Source organism: Sarcophilus harrisii, chromosome 1 (assembly GCF_902635505.1).
Source record: "Sarcophilus harrisii chromosome 1, mSarHar1.11, whole genome shotgun sequence".
NCBI lineage: Eukaryota > Metazoa > Chordata > Mammalia > Dasyuromorphia > Dasyuridae > Sarcophilus > Sarcophilus harrisii.
The window spans coordinates 267,281,323-267,301,994 of record NC_045426.1 but is presented as its reverse complement, the minus strand read 5'-3'; positions in this window follow the sequence as shown (position 1 = coordinate 267,301,994).

Sequence of the window (20,672 nt, the reverse complement as noted above, 5' to 3'; positions counted from 1 at the left end):
GGAAGGTTTGGCGACTCAGAATGACCCAACTACTGGATCCCTTTTGGTTTTGGTCTTTTCTCCTACTTTATCCACTGCAAGCTTATGTATAGGATTAAAAGTTAAAACTGAATACTATTCTATTCTTTGGCTTAGAGACACACAGCTATATAGTTATAGAACTTGTTGCTTCTTCCTTGTCTCCCTTTTACAGATGAGGGAACTGAAGCAAAACGAGTTCAAGAAGCTTTCCCAAGTCATACAACTAATAAGTGTTTGAGGGCAGATTTGAATTCAAGTCTTCCTGACTCTACATCCAGTTTTCTATCCACTGTGCCAACTGGCTGCTTTATATATAAGTATCACCATATACAAGTACACATTCACATACCTCTCTCTCTCTCTCTCTCTCTCTCTCTCTCTCTCTTGCTTTCTCTTTCTCTCTGTGTCTCTGTCTCTCTCAACCTCTCTCTCTCTGTGTCTCTCCATCTCTGTCTCTGTCTCTCTCTCTCTCACCCTCTCTCTCTTTGTGTGTGCTCTCTGTCTCTCTGCTTCTGTATTTTTTTCTCTATCTCCCTCCTTCTCTATCTATCTATGAAGCTACAGTAATTCTCTAAGTTATTTTTAATCTCATTTTACAGATGAGAAAACTGAAGTTGAGAGTTATTGACTTACCAAAGTCACACAGGTAGTCAGTCAGGTAATAAACATTTATTTAGCTCCAATTAAGTGCCAAGTATTCTGAAAAAAACTCTGGGATACAAAGAAAGACAAAAGGCAATCTCTATCTCAAGGAGTTTACAGTATAATTGGGGAGACACTATGAAAAAATAACTAGATACAAACAGGACATATTTAAGCCAAATTAAAGATGATCAAAGGAAGGAATGTACTAGCATTAAAAGCATTAGACTAGTAAGGCTAGTTTCTTATACAACAGATAATTTTAGCTGGGACATGAGTATGTACATGTAAATGTATATGTATATGTGTATGTGTATATGTATATACATATTCAAGTCTATGTTTATATCTACAGCTCTCATCTCTATGTATACATTTCTATTCATATACAGATATAATAAAATGCATATTTCTTTAAATCTATGTATATATATATATACATACATACACACATGCATACATATATGCTTACATATATATGCATATATCTTTTTATACATATATTTCCAGATTCAGGAGAAGAAAAATATCTGAAATGCTGTTTTATATTTCAAGAAGAAATACCTTCCTGGAGTGGACAGCATTAGCCAAAGCAAACAAATGTCTGTTCAGTAAAATCTAAGATACATGGGAAGAATTTTTAAAGACTCCAACAAAAACTACCATTGGCAGAGTATGGCCTGAACCTCCATCTGTTTCCTTTTCAATAGCAACTCAGATAGCTCAAGCAATTTCTTTGTGTGTTCAACACATGTTGTTTGAAGAATCTTTTGATTTCAGTTTCTGTGGCTGCTAGGAGTCTGGTGATGTGTTTATTGTTACTGAATTCATGAAGGGGTAAAAAGAGGGTATGCTATAGATGGGCTACTCAAGACTAATTAGAAGCAGAAATAATGGGTGGTGATTGACTGGGCTCCAGGCTTACTTAATTACTTGACCTGTGAAACTCTGCCAGGATGAGTGCTGGAAGAGCCTTCTTCCTAGGATAATGACTACATACTCCCCCAGACTTGTTGTATGCTGTTAATGGGCCAAGACAGCTGCTTTACTAACAATGATTGTCTGAGGATTAAGATACTTAAAAACAAGGGCAGCCTATAGAGTTTCTAGGGGCAGATATTTCTCTGAATGGAATGGATGGGCTCTGGGCCCATCTTTCCTCTGGGGAAAGAATCAGTGCATGATAAATATAAGAGAAGGAGGAAGATGAATAGTATTTTCTGACTTCCTGACCTAACCAGATAGAATTTCAGTGTTCAATAAGTTGGCTTATAGTTTCAAGTCTGTGACTTCATTCACTTATAGATACTTTGGGTGGTATTCCTACAATTTCATGGTGGGGAGGCAAGTGCCCCTGGAATCTCTTCTCTAGTTCTCTTTCAATAGAGTGCCCTGGATTTCCTCCCCAGGTGTACAAAAGCTGAAGAGATTAAATTTTGTCCCGTGAAGAAAAGTGAAATAACTTTGTTTTTAATTACCCGTGGGACTTCCATCCAGGGCCCCATAGAAGCTTTTGGTTTTTTTCTGAGTCCTGCCTAGCAACTAGGATCATAAATCTTGGGTTTTAGAACTAGAAGGGACCCTAGAGAACATGTAGTTTAAGCCCTCATTTCACAGATGAAGAAACTAAAACTCAGAGGAGAGGTAAAGTCACTTGCCTATGGTCAGTCATGTAATAAGTGACTAAAATAGAATTTTAATCCAGGTCCTCTGATCTCAAATCTACAAGTCTTTCCATTTTCTTCTGATCAACCTGGGATCAGCTAGATTGAGTGCAGTTTGAGATGGAGTTCAGTTGTGAAGGGAGTACGTACACATAGGCTACCATCTGTAGCCGCACAGCATAAATATCCTCAATCAAAAAAGAATTATTGGGAACCAAACCTATTTCATCCATTGTAAGCTCATCCCTATTCATTCCCAATTCCTACCCTCCTCTGATATCTCTCTTCTCCATGGCCTCTGGATTATTCTAACATTACCAAAGTCCTTTTATTCCCAGATCTCTTTCAGTCATATACTTCTCATCTTTTGGTCCTTACTGAAACCTAGCTTTTTCTTGAAGATAACACATCCCTTGGTACTATCTCCATGTCTAGCTTCCTCTATCATAACTAATCACACACAGTCAAGGAATAGGAGCTCTCCAATGCAACTTTTAGATTTTCCTTATGCCACTATCATACATAAAATACTTCTAGTTCTTTACTATTCACTACATTTGGTCTAGATGTTTGTTATTATCACCTGCAGTCACATTCTTTCTTTTCAAACAAGTTCAGCACTTGTCTAAAAATTTTTTACTCTTATAATTCTTATACCTTCAAAAAAAGGCCCTCACCTACCTCAGTATCCACAATCTCTGTTTATGCTCTACTTCAACCAAATAGAGTTTCTATACCCCTCTATCTCAGCCCCAACTCAACCTGATGTTCTGCAGATGCACAAATTCTAAGGTATGGCTTCAGCCCACATTTACTTATTGATTCTCCCTTCAGTACTTGAACTCCTTAAAAAGTTGCAGTAAGTATGAATTTAGTTGAATATTTATTGAGTACCTACTATATATCGAGCATTATAAGGGGAATAAAGACTGGCATAAAGAACACATGACTTAGAACCATGAGAAGTTATTGAATACATAATAATTGTATTAACATGAACAAGTCATTTAATTTTCCTGGGGCTCAGCTTCCTAATCTGGAGAAAATAGTATCTGTATTGTAGCATGTAGATCAGATGGTTCTTATAAGGATATGTAATAGATAATAATAATAGATAATATCTAGGAAAGCCCTTTGTAAAATTTTAAGGGATATATAAATGTAACTTATGAAACTGATGATGATGATGATGATGATGATGATGATTATGATGACGACAATGATGATGATTCAAACCCATTCCATAGAAACTTAAATTCTGGTTCAGGGGAACTCAATTCAATATAACTTATATTATTAATGCTTATACAAAAATTCACTGATATTTCCCAAGTATTATGGCAAGAGGAGGTTATTTCCCAAGACTTCAAGAATGCTTCCTTGTCCATCTCTATAAAAAAAAGGAAATAAGGTGTCTAGGACAATCACAGTAGAGTCCTTCTCTTAATCACTGCTGATGAGATTCTTACTTTCTTAATAGTCTTTCTTAATAGGCTTATCTTTAACCTTAGAGATGGTCATCCAGTTGAGAGCCAGTATGGCTTTAAAAAGGATCAAGGAATAATTGTTATGACGTTTGCTGCCTGACAACTACAGAAGAAATGCTAGGAGCAGACCAGAGGTCTATACTCAACTTTTATTGATCTGACGAAGGCATTTATTGCTGTTAATCATGAGTTCTTGTGGAATATGATGACAAAATTTGACTGTCTAGAAAGGTTCACCAGTTTTGCATGTCAGTTTCATGATAGCATACTTGCATGAATTCTGGATAAAGGATAATGCACTCATGTTTACCCAATCACCTCAAGAGTGAAGAGGGATATATGTTAGCTGCCATACTTTTAGCACAATGTTTTCAGTGACACAGTTGGACGGCTTAAATGAGGACAGAAATGGCATCAAGCTCAGCTACTATACTGATAGTAAATTATTTAACTTGAAAAGGGTACAAGCACATGATCCTTTGTTGTTAGATCAGTGTACATTCAATGCAGCCTCTGCAGCTAAGATCAACAAAGTATGGGTCACTTCTCCATTGTTTGTGCTATTTTTGCCTTAACAATTAACACCAAGAAAATAGAGGTTCTCCACCACTATCCATTTGCGGAACCATCAGTTACAGCAAATGGAGAAATTTTGAATGCTGGAAATAAGTTCACTTACCTTGGTTTTCAGGGATGTACGTTTAAATTAAAAATTTGACAAATATATTGCCAAATCTAGATCAATGTTTGAGAGCCTCTGAAGGAAAGTATGGGAGAGAAGAGTTATTAGGCTTTCTTCTAAAATGAAGTTCTCCAGGGTGTGTGTGTTGATTTTATTATTTTATTCCTATAAAACCTAGGCAGTATACCAACCCCATGGTAAATGTCAAGAAAGTGAACTGCTTCCATTTAAATTGTCTTAGGAAAATTCACCTGGCAAGATAAAGTATCTGGCACTGAGGTCCTTTCTTAAGCTGAATTGCCAAGCATTTAAATGCTATTGCAGAGAATGCAATTCCAATGGACTGGCCACACTGTTCAAATGCCAACCACATGTTGCCCTAGATTGTTTCATGGGGAACTCACATAAGGTAAGTGCTCACATTGAGGTTGGAAGAAGCAATCCAAAAATACTCTCAAGATCTCTCTAGAATTCTTTATCATCAGTTGTGAAATATGGGAGACTGACAAAAGACCACTTAACATACTGGGCTCCCATCAAAGAAGGTGCTGTTTTATGAGCAGAGCAGAATTGCAGTAGCTCAAAAGAAATGTGAGGGGTGGGGAGTCAAAATAAAAAGGGCAGAGTAAAGGCAGGGACTCATTTGAGCTCTCCTCCAAACTCCTTCAGGTATCTTTAAATAATGACTAAATAAATTATAGAGCATCAGAAACCACAAAAAATAGATGGGAAAAATTTTCAACATAAGACAATTTAGAAGGTGAGGAAGAAAAGTCTGTTGCACCAAGATGAGAGAGGAAACAATTCAGTGCAGCCCACACTAACATAGATCAGGTTAATGTTGGTTAAACCCCAGAAAACCAGGAACAAGCCTCAAAATGATTGAATCAGTGACAATACCGACAGGCTCCAGCAAGAATTCAAAGAATTCAAAAATCATATGAAAGCCATTAGGAAAAACAAAAAAAAAACATCCAAGATTATGAAAAATAAATAACCAACTAGAAAAGGAGGTACAGAGTTTCAAAAATGAAAATAACTCTTTGAAAAAAATTAGAATCAGGCAAGGGGAAGCCAGTGAAGCATTGAAAGAGCAAGAAATAGCAAAACAGATTATAAAGAATAAAAAAAAGAACAGGATGTAAAATAGCTCATAAGAAAAACATATAGAGAATAGAACAAGAAAACATAAGAATAATTGGAATGTCAAAAATTGTGAACAAAAAAGAGAATCGACACAATAATGCAAAAAATAATCCTAGAAAAATTTCCTGGAGTGATAGAATAAGAGGGCATAGTAGAAATAGAAAAAAATCCATTGATCACCACCTCAGAGAGATCATTTGTGGAAAACACACCGGAATATTATTGCCAAATTTCAAAACACCAAACCAATGAGAAAATTTTGCAATAAACAAGAAAAAAGAATTCAAATATACTGGAGCTACAATTAGAATTGCACAAGATTTATCAGCAACTACAATAAAAAATCACAGGTTTTGGAATCATATCTACAGACAAGCAAAAGAACTGGGCCTGTGGCCAAAAATATCACATCCAACCAAAATTATCAATAATTTTCAATGAGAAAAAAATGGACATTCAACAAATTTGCAAATTTTCAGGATTTTCTATCAAACCAACACAAATTTAATAGACTATTTAACACATAAAAGCCAATATTAAAGATCAATTTTAAGGAACTCAACATGGACAGATTGTTTCAACATGGACAAATTGTTTTTGTTTTTTTTAACATAGGAAATGTATGTTTAAGATTCACATTGACAATAGGGTAGCTCAAAAGAAATTCTGGCAGAATTAAGGTAAAAATAGTAATCATATTATTACAAATGAGGTCCACAGGAAAAACAGACACTAAAGCATTAGAGGGGGGGAGGAGGACTCATAGTTCTGAAAAATCTACTTACACAGAGACTAGGTTCAATAGGCAACACTACATATATACCATGAAAATTGTAGCACCCTCCAAAATCTATAAAGAAATAAATGGGGAGGTATAGGTTAATGGGGAAGCAAAGGGTGAGGGAAGAAGACAAGGGAAGGGTCCCTGGTGGGGAAAGATTAAGTAATAGTAAGCCAAGTTATGGAGAAGAATTTAATGAAAGAGTCAGCAGGAATAGGAAAGACGTGTATATGTGGACATGTATGTATATATCTACATATGTATACATAAATATATCTTTTTCTTAGTTATATCTTGCTTGGGGTTATTGGGGGATGAAAGGGAGATATGAAAGGGAGATTATGTCTATATGTGTGTATATGTGTATGTATATATCTACATATGTTTATACAAATATATGCTTTTTTAACTATAGCCTGCTTGGTAGTAGTGGGGATGAAGACGAGGAAAAGAATAGAGTAAAGAAGGTGTGCAGCAGAGTACAAAAGAATAGTTTAGAAGGAAGTAAAGAGAAGAATGCAGAAAGGCAGAAATATTAAATGCATCCTTTCCAAATCATGATGCAATAAAAATTACATGTAATAAAATTCCATAGAGAGAAAGACTCAAAACTGAATGGCAATTAAGCAATCTAATCTCGAAGAATGGTTGGATCAGATAAACAACAAATCATAGAAATAATTTATAATATCATTCAAGAGAATGACAATAGTCAGACAAAATACCAAAATTATGGGATGCAGCCAAAGCAGTTCCTACGGAAAATTTTATATCTCTAAATGCTTAAATGAATAAAATAGAGAAAGAAGAGATCAATGGGCATGCAATTAAAAAATCTCAAAAAAGAACAAATTAGTAACCCTCAATTAAACAAAAATTAGAAATTCTGAAAATTAAATGATATTAATAAAACTGAAAGAAAAACCATCAAACTAAAATATAAAACCAAGAGTTGATTTTATGAAAAAAATGCAATTTGATTAGAAAAAGAAGAAAAGAAAACCAAATTACCTGCCAGTATCAAAGGTGAAAACAACAAAGTTACCCCAGTGAAGAAGAAATTAAAGCAATAATTAGGAGCTATTTTGTCCACATCTTTGCCAACAAATCTGCCAGTTTCAATGAAATGGATGGATATTTACAAATATATAAATTGCCAACATTAACAGAAGAAATGAAATACTTAAATAACCTCATTTTAGAAAAATAAGTTGAACAAGACATCAATTAACTCCTTAAGAAGAAAGCTCTAGATACAGATAGGTTTAAAAGTGAATTCCACCAAACATTTAAAGAACAATAAATTTCAATACTACATAAACTCTTTGGAAAAATAAACAAATTCAAGTAAATTCTCTTTGAGACACAAGAATGGTGCTGATTCCTAAACCAGGAAGAGCCAAAACAGAGAAAGAAAATTACAGACCCATCTCTCTAATGAATTTTAAGGTAAAAATGTCAAATAAAATATTAGCAGAGATTACAATAATTTATTACCAGGATAATACACTATGGGCAAGTGGGATTTCAGAGTTCATTCAATAATAAAAAAATATCAGCATAATTGACCATATCAATAACAAAACTAATAGAAATTATATAATTATCTCAGTAGACACAGAAAAAAATGACAAAATACAGCACTCCTTTCTATTAAAAATGCTAGCCAGCAAAGGATTAAATGGAATTTTCTTTAGAATGATAAGCAACTTCTATCTAAAACCATTCCAGATAAGATCAGGGATAAGTAAGAATGCCCATTATCACCACTATTGTTCAATATTGCCTTAGAAATGTTATATATAGAAATAAGAGAAGAAAAAGAAATAGAAGGAATTGGAGTAAGCAATGAGGAAACAAAACTATCACTCTTTGCAGAAGATATGATGACATACTTAGAGAATCCTAGAATATCAACTAAAACCTACTTGAAACAATTAACAGTTTTAGCAAAGTTTCAGAGTATAAAATAAATCCATACAAATCACCAGCATTTCTATATATTACTGACAAAGCCCAGTAGTAAAATATAGAAAGAGTAATTCCATTTAAAATAACTGTAGAAAATATAAAAAATTCTGAGTGTACCTTCCCAGAGAAACCAAGGAACTATACGAAGAAAATTATGAAACTTCACACAAAAAAGTCAGATCTAAAGAACTTGAAAAATAGTAATTGCTCATAAGTAAGCTGAGCTAATATATTAAAATGACAATTCTACCTATATTAATTTACTTATACATTGTCATATCAATCAAACTTCCAAAATATTGTATAGAGGTAGAAAAAATAATAAAACAAAATTAATCTGGAAAAAAAGTAAAAAATATCAAGGGAATTAATGAAAAAAAATGAAAAAAAAAAGGATGGTTGTTTAGCAGTACTAGACCTAAAACAGGGCATTATAAAGGAACAATATTCAAAACCTTTTGGAATTGGCTAAAAAATAGAGTGTTAGATCAGTAAAATAAGTTAAATATACAAGATACAGTAGTTGATAACTATAGTAATCCTGTTTGGCAAAGACTTTAACTTCTGGGATAAGAACTTACTATTTGACAAAAATTGCTGGGAAAACCGGAAGACAATGTGGCAGAAACTAGGCCTAGACCAACACCTCACATCATTTACCAATATAAGGTCAAATTTCAAAACCTCCAGATCAAAGAGAAAATTTTGTAAGAAACAAGAAAAAAGATTTAAATACACTGGAGATACAATTAGAATTGTATAGGACTTATTAGCAGGTACAATAAAAGATCACAGATTTTGGAATCATATCTGCAGACAAACAAAAGAACTGGGCCTGTGGCTAAAAATATCACTTCCAGCAAAATTATCTATAATTTTCAATGAGAAAAAAATAGACATTTAACAAACTTGCAGATTTTCAGGACTTCTATCAAACAAGCACAAACTTAACAGAAAATTTAATATATAAGTGCCAATATCCAAAAACAATTTTAAGGAACTCAACATGGAGAAACTGTTTAAATGTGGATAAATTGTTTATTTATTTATTTTTTTTACAGGGGAAATGTATAGTTTATGTTTAAGATTTACTTCAACAACAGGGTAAGACTAAAAGAAAGATTGGCAGAGCAAAGACAAAGATAGCAATCATGTTATACAAAAAAGGTGCAGAAGAAAAATAGACAAAAAGGCATTTGAGGGAGGAGGAGGGCTCATAGTTCTAAAAACCTTCTTATACCCGGGAATAGGTTCAATAGGCAACACTACATATATATCATTAAGGATAGAGCACCCTCCAAAGTCTATAAAGAACTAAGTGGGGAGGTATAGGTTGATGGGGAAGCAAAGAGTAAAGGAAGAAAACAAGGGAGGAATCCCTGGGGGGAAAGGTTAAGTAATAGTAAGTCAAGTTATGGAGAAGAATTTAATGAAAGAGTCAGTAGGCATAGGAAAGGCATATGTGTATGTGGATATGTATGTATATATCTACATATGTATACATAAATATATCTTTTCTTAGTTATAGCTTGTTTAAGGGTGTTGGAGGGATGAAAGGGAGATATGTGTGTGTCTATATATGTGTGTATGTGTATGTATAGATCTACATATGTTTATACAAATATATGCTTTCTTAATTATAGCTTGCTTGGGGTGGTGAAGATGAAAGAGGGGAAAAGAATAAAGTAAAAAAGTTGTGCAACAGAGAACAAAAGAACATTTTGCAAGGAAGTAAAGAAAAGACAGATATTTATGACTAGAACTTATTCTACTCATATATGCTTTCTTAAATTGGTATTTGTTGTTATATATTTTGAATCCTCCCTGATGTTCTGCTGGGCACATCTTTTTTCTTTTGTTTCATTTTATTTTGTATTGCTTTTCTGTTTTTCTTTTTTCTTATTCTATTTCTTCAAGTAAAATAAATTTGGGGAAAAAAGAAAAAGAAAGACAAGAGGTGAAAATTTAGAGCCATTTCCACTCATATATTCATAAGCTCTATTAGTACTAGACTTTTGGTAGAGACTTTTGAACTCATATTGGTCTGATGAGACACATCATGGCTCACTGTCTCTTGTAATACATTAACATCATTTTGGTCATCTTTGAGAGCTAAGAACAATAACAACCAAATAACTATCTTGGATATAATACTGAAATTCTTCCTGCAAGGAAAAATCATGTGGGGTTTCTAAAGAGTCAAGAACACTCCCATGCTTACTTTCTTCAGTGTCCTCTAAGTTATAGACTTTTGGAACTATTTGAATCAAACCCCTGCAAGAGGAAAAATTCATAATTGTTATGGATTCCAGCTGTCCTATATTGTTCATAATATATGGTGACTGGGTAGATACAGGTTACTCCTGGATCCCAACAATATGAGTTACTCAGTAATTCTCCATGATCCTTCTTTCCCTTCATGTCTACATTTGGAGATAGCTCTTTTTCTCCTCACTATTTCTTTGGTTGAGTGATAGTTTCATCTCTCCTTCTGCATCTCCACCTGGAAACAATTTCTCTCTGAAATATCATGGATCTTTAGGAAGTTAATTTTTACATGGAACAAAGTCCATGCCTAATCATAGCATCTCTGTCTGTTTCTCTCTCTTTCTGTCTATGTCTCTCTGTCTGTGTCTCACTCTGATCCTGTCTCTGTCTCTCTGCCTCTGACTTTCTGTCTCTTTTTATCTCTCTCTTTCTCTGTTTCTGTCTGTCTCTGTATGTTTGTCTATTTTCCATTCTTTGTAATAATGTGTTGCCCAGTTTTTAAGATTGAAACCAAAGAGCTTAGTAGGAGATAAAATGACCCAACAACATGATCTGGGGTCATGTAGAAAAAGACAGATTAATTGGTCATTAATGGTCTTTACTACTCATCAGAAATGGTCTCCTATTGGAAAAACATCTTTGTCAAAATAAATATGAAATTCAGAGTAACCCAATATGGTGGAGAGAGGTAATTGTGATGCAAATATGAGTTTTAGAAATGCTAATGTTTGTACTAAAGTAGAATTGTTTGATAGGCAGCCTATGCCAGAGACATACCAACTGAGAACAGATGTTTGAACTATATTGGGCAAGGATGAAAAGAAAAATGATTTTAGACAAATGGGAAGATTAAAAAGGCAAAGATATCAAAGAGTAATAAGATCCATTTTAGAATAAATGGGACTGAGAATATATTATGGGTTCATCAATATTTCATAGATTCATGGATTTTAAACTTGAAGAGACCCTAGAGATCATTGAATCCAACCTCTTAATTTTATAGATAAAGCAATTTAGGTCCAATAAAGTTAAATGATTTGCTTAGGATAACATAGCTAGGAAGTATCTGAGGTGAGATTTCAACTCAGGTTTTACTGATTAAAAGTCTAGTGTTCAAACCTGTATATTAGGTTGGTATGTCAAAGTTGTGACCAAATATTCAAAATTGCAGTGGTTGGTCATAATAAAAGACATGAGAGAAAACAAAATCAGATGAGCTGACTGGAATTATAAATCTAGAAAAGGGAGCAACCCCTCTGTGGATATTTTTTATTTGTAGGACCAATGAAATAATCTCACTGATTAAAATTCATGGGGTTTATTGGCTTAGCATGGTGCTTGGCAATAGCCGCTGCTTAATAAATGCATGTTGAGTGAATGTTGAACCTGAGGACCCTAAGGAATCCAGACAGAATGATTCTGCTTTCTTAATAATGCATAGGACCCATGGTGGAAATAGGTGTAGTTTGGATTAAGAATAAAAGCTATGAAAAAACTGGAATGGTAAATAAAATAGATATGAGATACTGGAAGAAAAGGTATCTGACAGAAAAAATCCAGTGGAAAGTATAACTTCTAATTTGGAGTCTAGTGGTATTTAAAGGGAGAATGATAACTTGCATCCTCCTGAGATCTAGCATGAAAAATGTAAATAATACTAAAATTTAGTTTTAATTTAGCCACTCACCTACTTTATCACTTACCTAATGTGCTGTGTTGCCTAAATATTCTTCCTTTTTTATCTTGAATTGGAGACAAATTCATTTCCCCCCAGACAGCTTATAGAAATGGAATTTAATGATAATTCTTTATTTAAAAAACATTAATTTCTATTAATAATTATGATAGCTAAATTTATATAGTTGCTTTAAAATTTTTTAAATGTTTTACATGTAATCTCATTTGATCCTCATAATAATATTAGAAGGTAGGTTAGTTATTATTCCTCATTTTTCAGATGAAAAAAGTGAGCCAAAAAAGAGGCTAAGGGATATGGCCAAAGTTAGTGTCTAAAATGGAATTTTAACTCAGGTCTCTCTGATTTCAAAACCTGAATTCTATAAATAGTGGCAACTAATTAATTGTTGTAATTCTTAAACAAAGCTGACTTCGGTGGACCCAGTTGCAACCGATCTACACTTTTTCATTTTTCAATTTTTCCTCTAGATGAATTTCATGCTGAAGATGTGTATAATCCTGTCACCACATACAACTAATCCAACTCAATGAGATTCAAAACCACTTAAAAAGTTTAACCTAAAAATGCACATAAGAAACAAAAGTGGATAATGTCTACTATCTAGTCCATTCAGATGGTTGTCTACAACATATGTACCAGGAAAATAATGACAACAGCAACAACAAAATTCCAGATGGAGAGTGAGCTGGTTTTAGAGTTGCATGAGAAACAAATTAGTTCTTTTAGCATTTTCCTAGTTCTTTTAATAATTTATGAATACCAAGCATCATTTGGGCTATCCATCTGTCACCTTTACTTTCACAGCATTTCTGGGCCATCTTCTTTTCTAATAATCCAATGATGCTTATGACAATTTTGTGACTCAGTCATCACTACTAAAACATTGTAGCATGAGCATCACTACTATATGTCTTTTTATTGACATATATATTTCCTGAAAATTTGTATTATTCTGAGTTTGTTCTAATTCATTATTTCCCTAGAGAAATAGGGGTAAATTTAGATGTTAGCAACAATGTTAATTAACAGCAATGGCAATCATAAAGAAAATATTAGCATAACTATACTTTAACGTTTTCCTAATTTTTATGTTTATTTATTATGTTACTTTATAAGTTTGGGATGCAATTCAAAGGATAGAGAGAACTTCCACTGAAAGATGATGTGGAAAAAATTTTGGTTATCCTTCTTACTGCAAGAAGTCCAACATCATGAAAAAAGCAAATTGTTCCCAATGAGAAATAGAAAGGTTGTTTACAACTAATATAATCAACAATACAGAAATTAAGTCAAAGCTGATATCGGCAATTATAAATGTTACACAATACTATAAAGCAGTTGACTTGGATAAGATTCATAGTTATTCAAAATGCTTCACAATGGTGGTGGATGGATTATTGACAGTAGATTTTACTAGCTTTCTCTCAGATACAAATTCTGATCCTACCTTTCTCATCAGGAAGCATTCCATACTTGTTACCAAAATAAATGAAGTCCAGCAATCCTTTCCAAAATAGGCTTATTATGTACTCATGTGGTTTATGGAAAACATTCACAATTTCTGTCATTTAGAAAAAAATCTATAAACATTTATAAAAAATCAGGATTGGCTAAGGAGCATTAAGGGTGTTCCAAAGATGTAATGAGTAACTTGTTATCAGTTTAGTCACTGATGATTAAGCTAACTGAAAATTCTGTAAGATATATATTCCTTTTGCTGATTATTTCAAAGCTTTTGCCTCACATTTTTTGATTCATTACAAATAAAATAGAAGCATTTTTATGGAGGATGAACACTATAGTGCTTGACATTTCCATATAATATGTTTCTCTGAGGTCTATCACCAACAAAATAATTTGAAGAACATTATATTTAATAGATCATTTTTATGGGTACAGTTTAAATTTACTATGGTTATGTTTAGCTTTAAATTTATTATAATCTTACCTAAATAAAGCTAATTATGGCTTCCAAGTCAATGATATAGTCTAACCCAGCATGTTATTATATGACATATAAGTGTTTACTTGATGACATTAGACTAGATGGTTTCATCAAAAAATACTATAATTAATACCTTCAACTCTTAGAAACTTTCTGCAACTATATCAGAAAGTCATTTGGGATGGATAGAGATAACATTTTTTTTTAAACTCAGGTCCTCCTGACTTCAGGGCTGGTGCTCTATCTACTGGACCACCTAACTGTCCCTAGATGTAACATTCTTAATGGATTTCAAGGAAAGATAAAGACTGGAGGCTTATAATTTGAAGTCAGTGGTCAAATTGAACCACAAGATGAAAGCGATAAATAACTTGGTACTGTGTATGGTAGCACATATATGGAATCCTTGGCATTGAGGAGCCTGTGGCTGATTGCTTGTTTGAGCTTGGGAGTTCTAAGCTGTAACACAGCTAACTTGATCAAGTATTTACTAAATCTGGCACCAATATGGAGAGTCTGCTTTGGAAGCAAGATGCTACTAGATTTCCTAAGGAAGGGAAACAAAACAATGATGTGGGTCAGAAATGGAAGTCAAAGTGTCCATTACCTTAGCAAAAGGGTCAGTCTTGTGAATAACTGCTATATTTCTAGGTGAGAGGACACCTACTGTAAACAAATAAATGAAATATTTGGTGTCCTCCAGGCAAGACACATCAAGCATAGAGTTATCAAGGAGAAAACTATGGCTGAACATATTGATTTTTTTTCATAATCTGAAATTAAAACTCAATGGAAAGAACACATTTAAAGCAATTAATACCTATGTAGAACCATTTTAATGTATGCTTTGGGAATTAGACAATAAAGCTTAATAGACTTAGGAAAAAAACACATTAAAAACTCGTGCAATATTACTGAAACACAGACTCCATCACTCTAAAGCAGCTTTTAGAAAAACTGATATTTAAAGGAGCAAGATCTATTCTTGGAGTACATGACACCAGTCAAAATCCTCGAAAAATGCTTCTGGAACAAGTAGAAATCACTGATAAATAGGGAAGGCTTACAATAGGCACATTCCCCTGGATTTATTTAATGGAATTAAAATACTCTTCATTTTGTTCTGATTTCAGTTCACTCCCTGGACTTTTCAACCTTTTTTTTTTTTCCAGCAGTCTTTCTACCTTAGAGATACTTCAATTCTTAGACCTATTCTGATTGGTAAATCTCTAGCCTAGGACAGTATTTCATGATGAATCTCAACTGTGCTAATTTCACTCTTTTTCAATTCAATTCCCATACTTATCTACCTCCTCTCTACTGATGTTCCATTCTCTTCCTTACTCCTGCATTCTAGTTCTCTTTTGATGATCTTATTTCCCTATGGACATGTAGGTACAATGCCTGCCACATTTAAGCACTTAATAAATTATCTATTTCTAGATCTATTTTTCTGTATCTTCCTCTTTCCATCTTCTTTTGTTATATTTTGTCCTTTTTTGTCTCTGCCTTCTTGTCTCTCTCTGTCTCACTTCCCGAAATACAAACACACACAGATAACATCTTCAAGAAGTCAGGCAACAATATGTTGACAGGAAAACACCTAACAAATAATTGAGTAAATGCAAGAGTTTATGATAATAATTTGTGATTAGGTCATTACTATCATAAATTACAGAAGGGTTATTATTAAGGAATTTAAACTTAATGAAATGGTAAAAACTGTAACACAGAAATTTATCACTTACAAAATAGTTAACAAGATATAGCCTAGTGTTTTGATTTATATATCAAAACTCACTATCATTTATGGACAGACAGATGACAAAAATCTCCATACAAACATAGTTTTCAAAGTATTTTGAGATTTCAACCATTAAACTATATTAACCTGTATAATTATTGTAGATAGAACTGTTACACGTAATCATCCATACATAATATTGATTCATTATAACTCTGGGGCAATCTTTTAAAATAGAATACAAAATGGTCAAACTTCTAAGTTTCAAAGAATAAAAAGCTTTAAAAATATAGAGATGTGGGGGAAGAAATCAAATTTATTTGGGAACAGAATGAGGTATATATTATTCTTGTCATTCTCTTAGTTACTGGAGCTGTCCCAGAAATGCTTTCAGTGAGCCTACAGCAGATGAGTTTAGATCATAATACTTTCATTCAGTTATGAAAAAATATTATTTTACCCACTAATCTACAGAATGTTATATATAAAAACCATATGAGGGTAGCAATTTATACTATCTGAACTCTATTGAACAAGATGAGACAAATGATTTTATGTTATCATTGCTGTTAATGTTATTATCAGTAACAATAATGATAAACTGGTTAAAAATAAACAAAAAAAATTCTTCAGGAACAAACACCATCTCCTCCCTGGCCAGATAAATAGTAAAGACTAATAATAGGCACACAACAGTACAACTAAATATATAATTAAAACATCTCCCTGTGGGACCTATAAAATGGCTAAGATATTACATGGAATATAAAGACCCTTTGTGGATGGCATCCAGTAGAATACAACCAAGAATATGCTAATAAAGAATTATTGAGCAAATATATGAGTAATTTGGAGATGTGTATGGGAAATGAAAAGGTGAAATGACACCAACCAGGTAACTAAGAACAAAAACTATAGAAAGTTTAGCTTTATGGACCATAGATTTTTGTGTTTACTGAAGAAAATGCAAATAAATGGTAGAAACTGCATAGCATCACCATAAGCTAGGAAAAGTGAAGACCTCGTCAATACTTAACCATTCATGACCTGATGGTCACAATTGTTCCCTTCTTGAAGCAATTCTGATGAGAATGAGGTTCAACTGTTGCTTGCTTCTTCCCCATCATTGTATAAATTCCTTGGATGCTCATTTATATGAAAAAAAATTCCCCATTTTATCTCTCCCCTTCCTCTCTCTTCTTTCTTACGCTTCCATTGTTTTTTTATTAAAGTTTTTTTTATTTTCAAAACATATGCATAGATAATTTTCAACAATCACCCTTGCAAAACCTTGTGTTCCAATTTTTGCCTCCCTTCTAAATATATACTTAGACATATACATATACAAGTATGTGTGTGTATAAACACACACATTGACATATACATATACAAGTATATAAATAAATATATATTGACATATACATATACAAGTATATATATATATATATATATGTATCTATCTATCTATCTCTATATATAGTGACATATACATACACAGGTATATATATATTATTCCAGCCTACTTCTTGACTTTGGACTTTATGTTAGTGTTGGACTCTGGTCCCTAGTGGTCAGGGCTATCTGGTATGAGCTTCTCTATCTTTTATGTCTTTCTGCTATTTTCACAACTCAGCGTAAGGTCTGTAAGCTTTTATCGCTTCCAAAATGCTGTGATCTGGGGAGGTGTGTCACTGACTTCCTGGTCTGTATATTCCTGAAATGATTTGGGTATATTGACTTGTGTGTGGTTGATTTTCTGTACATTGCAACTGAATTTAGTTACACTAAGAAATTCTATAAGTTCACAGTCACTGAACTGCTGATTATTCCTTGGATTGGTCTGCTGAGCAGGTTTATTTTAAATCAGACTTACGTGTGTAACTAAAGGCTGGAACTGAGTCCCCATCTGTTCTTTTGCTCTTTGCCACCTAGCCATAGTGCTAGAATTTGTCTTTGCTCCTTATACAAGTAGGGCCCATTTACCCTGATGATTGAGGCAGCTCTCCTCTGCCCTAGAACTGTGATCTGAAACTGAGTAATGGATAACAGATCTTTCTAATGGCATCTGATCCTGCATCCCCTCTTAGTCTAGGGATTCCCTGAGATTTTTTTCTGAGAAGGTGTTTAGTCCCCTTACTATTCCAGGGTGCTTGACTGCCTCCTACCACTACTTTTGCGTAGTGCACTCCTGCTCAGCACTCACTCTAGCATCTCTCTGTCTTTCTCCTAAGTTGCCCTGGGCTGGAAAAAGACCTTCCTATGACTTTTTTGTTGGATTTTCAATCAAAATTGTCTGGTAGTTTTTTTTTATCAGTTATTTTACTAAAGGATTTGAATGAGCTAAGGAAAAACTGCTAGCTCTTTCTTTCTGACATATTCACTCCTTATCTATTTCTTTCTTAGCAGCTTCAAGTTAAGTTTTGCCAATAATAGAGGGTGGCCTTATGTTTGAAGAATGTGCAAGTCATTGAATCCCTATTGTTGCATTTAAAAAGAACATCTGACAAGGGGACACAATAGCTGCCTTCAAAAATTTTAGAGTCATTCATAGGGAAGAGAGAGTTAGACTTATTGTTTGGACCCAGGGACCAAAATGAGAAATAATGAGTAGAAATTATAGAGTAAGAAATGAGGTAGAACTGTTGTTGTTCAGTCATGTTCTACTTGAACCATTTTTGGAGTTTTCCTGGCACAGATGCTGGTTTGCCATTTTCTTCTTCAGCTCATTTTACAAATGAGGAAAAAGAGGCAAAGAGAGATAATTGACCTTGTCCACAATCACATAGCTAGTAAATGTTTGATTCCTTACTCAAGACTTCCTGACTCCAGACCTAGTAAACTATCCACTGCACCACTGAACTTTCAACAATTAGAACCATTCATAAGTGCATTGGGCTATCCTGAGAGATTATGAGTTCCTTATCCCTTAAAATATTCAGAAAAAGGCAAAATGATTGCATGAATATTTACTGGAGGAGTATTGGGTAGAGGTGTGAGGAATGAGCTGGATTAGAATATAGTTCTAAATCTCATATTCTGTGATTCTGTAACAACTGTCCTGGAAGCTTATGCGATTAAAATAGTAACAGCTGAGAAATTACTCTTCAAAGTTAAAAGTTTATAGATATTTAATATAAGGATCTAAGAAGTCACATATTTTTAAGTAAAACTAGTTGTATCTCCCAGTAGTCTCAAACTAAAATCGTTTAAAACTAATAAAACCGATTTATCTGTATCAAGACATCCTAAATCTCCATTTGCCTTTACAATGAATCTTAAGAAATGCTTTTTTTTTTCTCTAAATGAACTATTGAAGGACTTTCAGGCAGCCCAGTGTTTGAGATCCTTTATGAAATTTAGAGGAAGTATAATGAAAGAATACTGGTCAAGAAGTCAGGAGACCAAGGCTATGTTACCAACTAGCTATGTAGACTTGAAGAAATCATTTGACCTCTCTAAGGAACTTCAGTTTCTTCTTCTTGAAAAAAGTTTGCAATAGGTCCCTCCTTCTTCCAGTATTCTCTGACTCCAAGTGAATGATATTGATCTCTTGACAAGGCTCCTAATTCACAAAGGAACTCTGTATTCTACTCTGTGAGTCAAAGAAAGTGCTTAGATAGAAGAGTTAATGGGACTAAAATGTTGGAGAGAGAGAAATGCACTTGCTGATTTTTTATTGACAGGCATAACCCTTATTTTAAAAGCTTTTTGGTCTTAAACTTTTTTTCCCCTCAGAAGTGTACTAGGTAATTGACAAATAGTAGAAAAGCTGAAGGAAGGGGGGAATCATCATTACAGGAATATATACACTTACACAAAGTCACATGTAACCTGTATTTTGGGAACTGACTGTTTGTCAGATAGGTTGTTTGTAGGGGCCATAGTCTTGAACTCAATAACTGTTAATAGCACAGATGTCTAAATTGCAGGGTTGTGCCACTCAGTCCTAACCATAGGATCTCTCCTTAAAGCTAAAGCATACGCTTTCAAATCTGATTATTTTTTTTCTTCAGTGGAAGAGGATGGTGCTGTCTCTATAAGGTAGAAAAAAATGACTTCATGAACAAGCACTGGGGAAAGAAAAGATTTCCCTTAAAATGATCTCATGGTTAGTGTGCCAGAGCTTCTGGAAATCCAGAATAATTTCCTTGTTCCATTCTCTTGGTCAGGGTGGGTTTTCAGCAAAAGTGTGAAGTAGACATTTTTTCTCTTGTCCTTTCCTTTTCTTTTTCTCTTTCTCTTTTTAATCTTTCAATTTTTTCTTTCTTTTTCTTTCTTTTCCCCTCCCTCCCCCCTTCCCCCCTCTCTCTCTCTCTCTCTCTCTCTCTCACACACACACACACACCACACACACACACACACACACACACACACACAATCACCTCAATTTGTGGAAAAACAGAATTTGTAAAATGGGGAAAAAAATCCAATGATAAAAATATCTCATTTAAAAGTTTAATTGGGCAAATGCAAAAGGAGATAACAAAGGTAACTGAAGAAAAGAATTCACTAAAATTTAGAATCGAATAAATGGCAGTGAATGATTCAATGAGACTTCAAGAATAAGTCAAACAAAAATCAAAAAGAAAAAAAGAAAATGTAAAATACCTCATTGGAAAAAA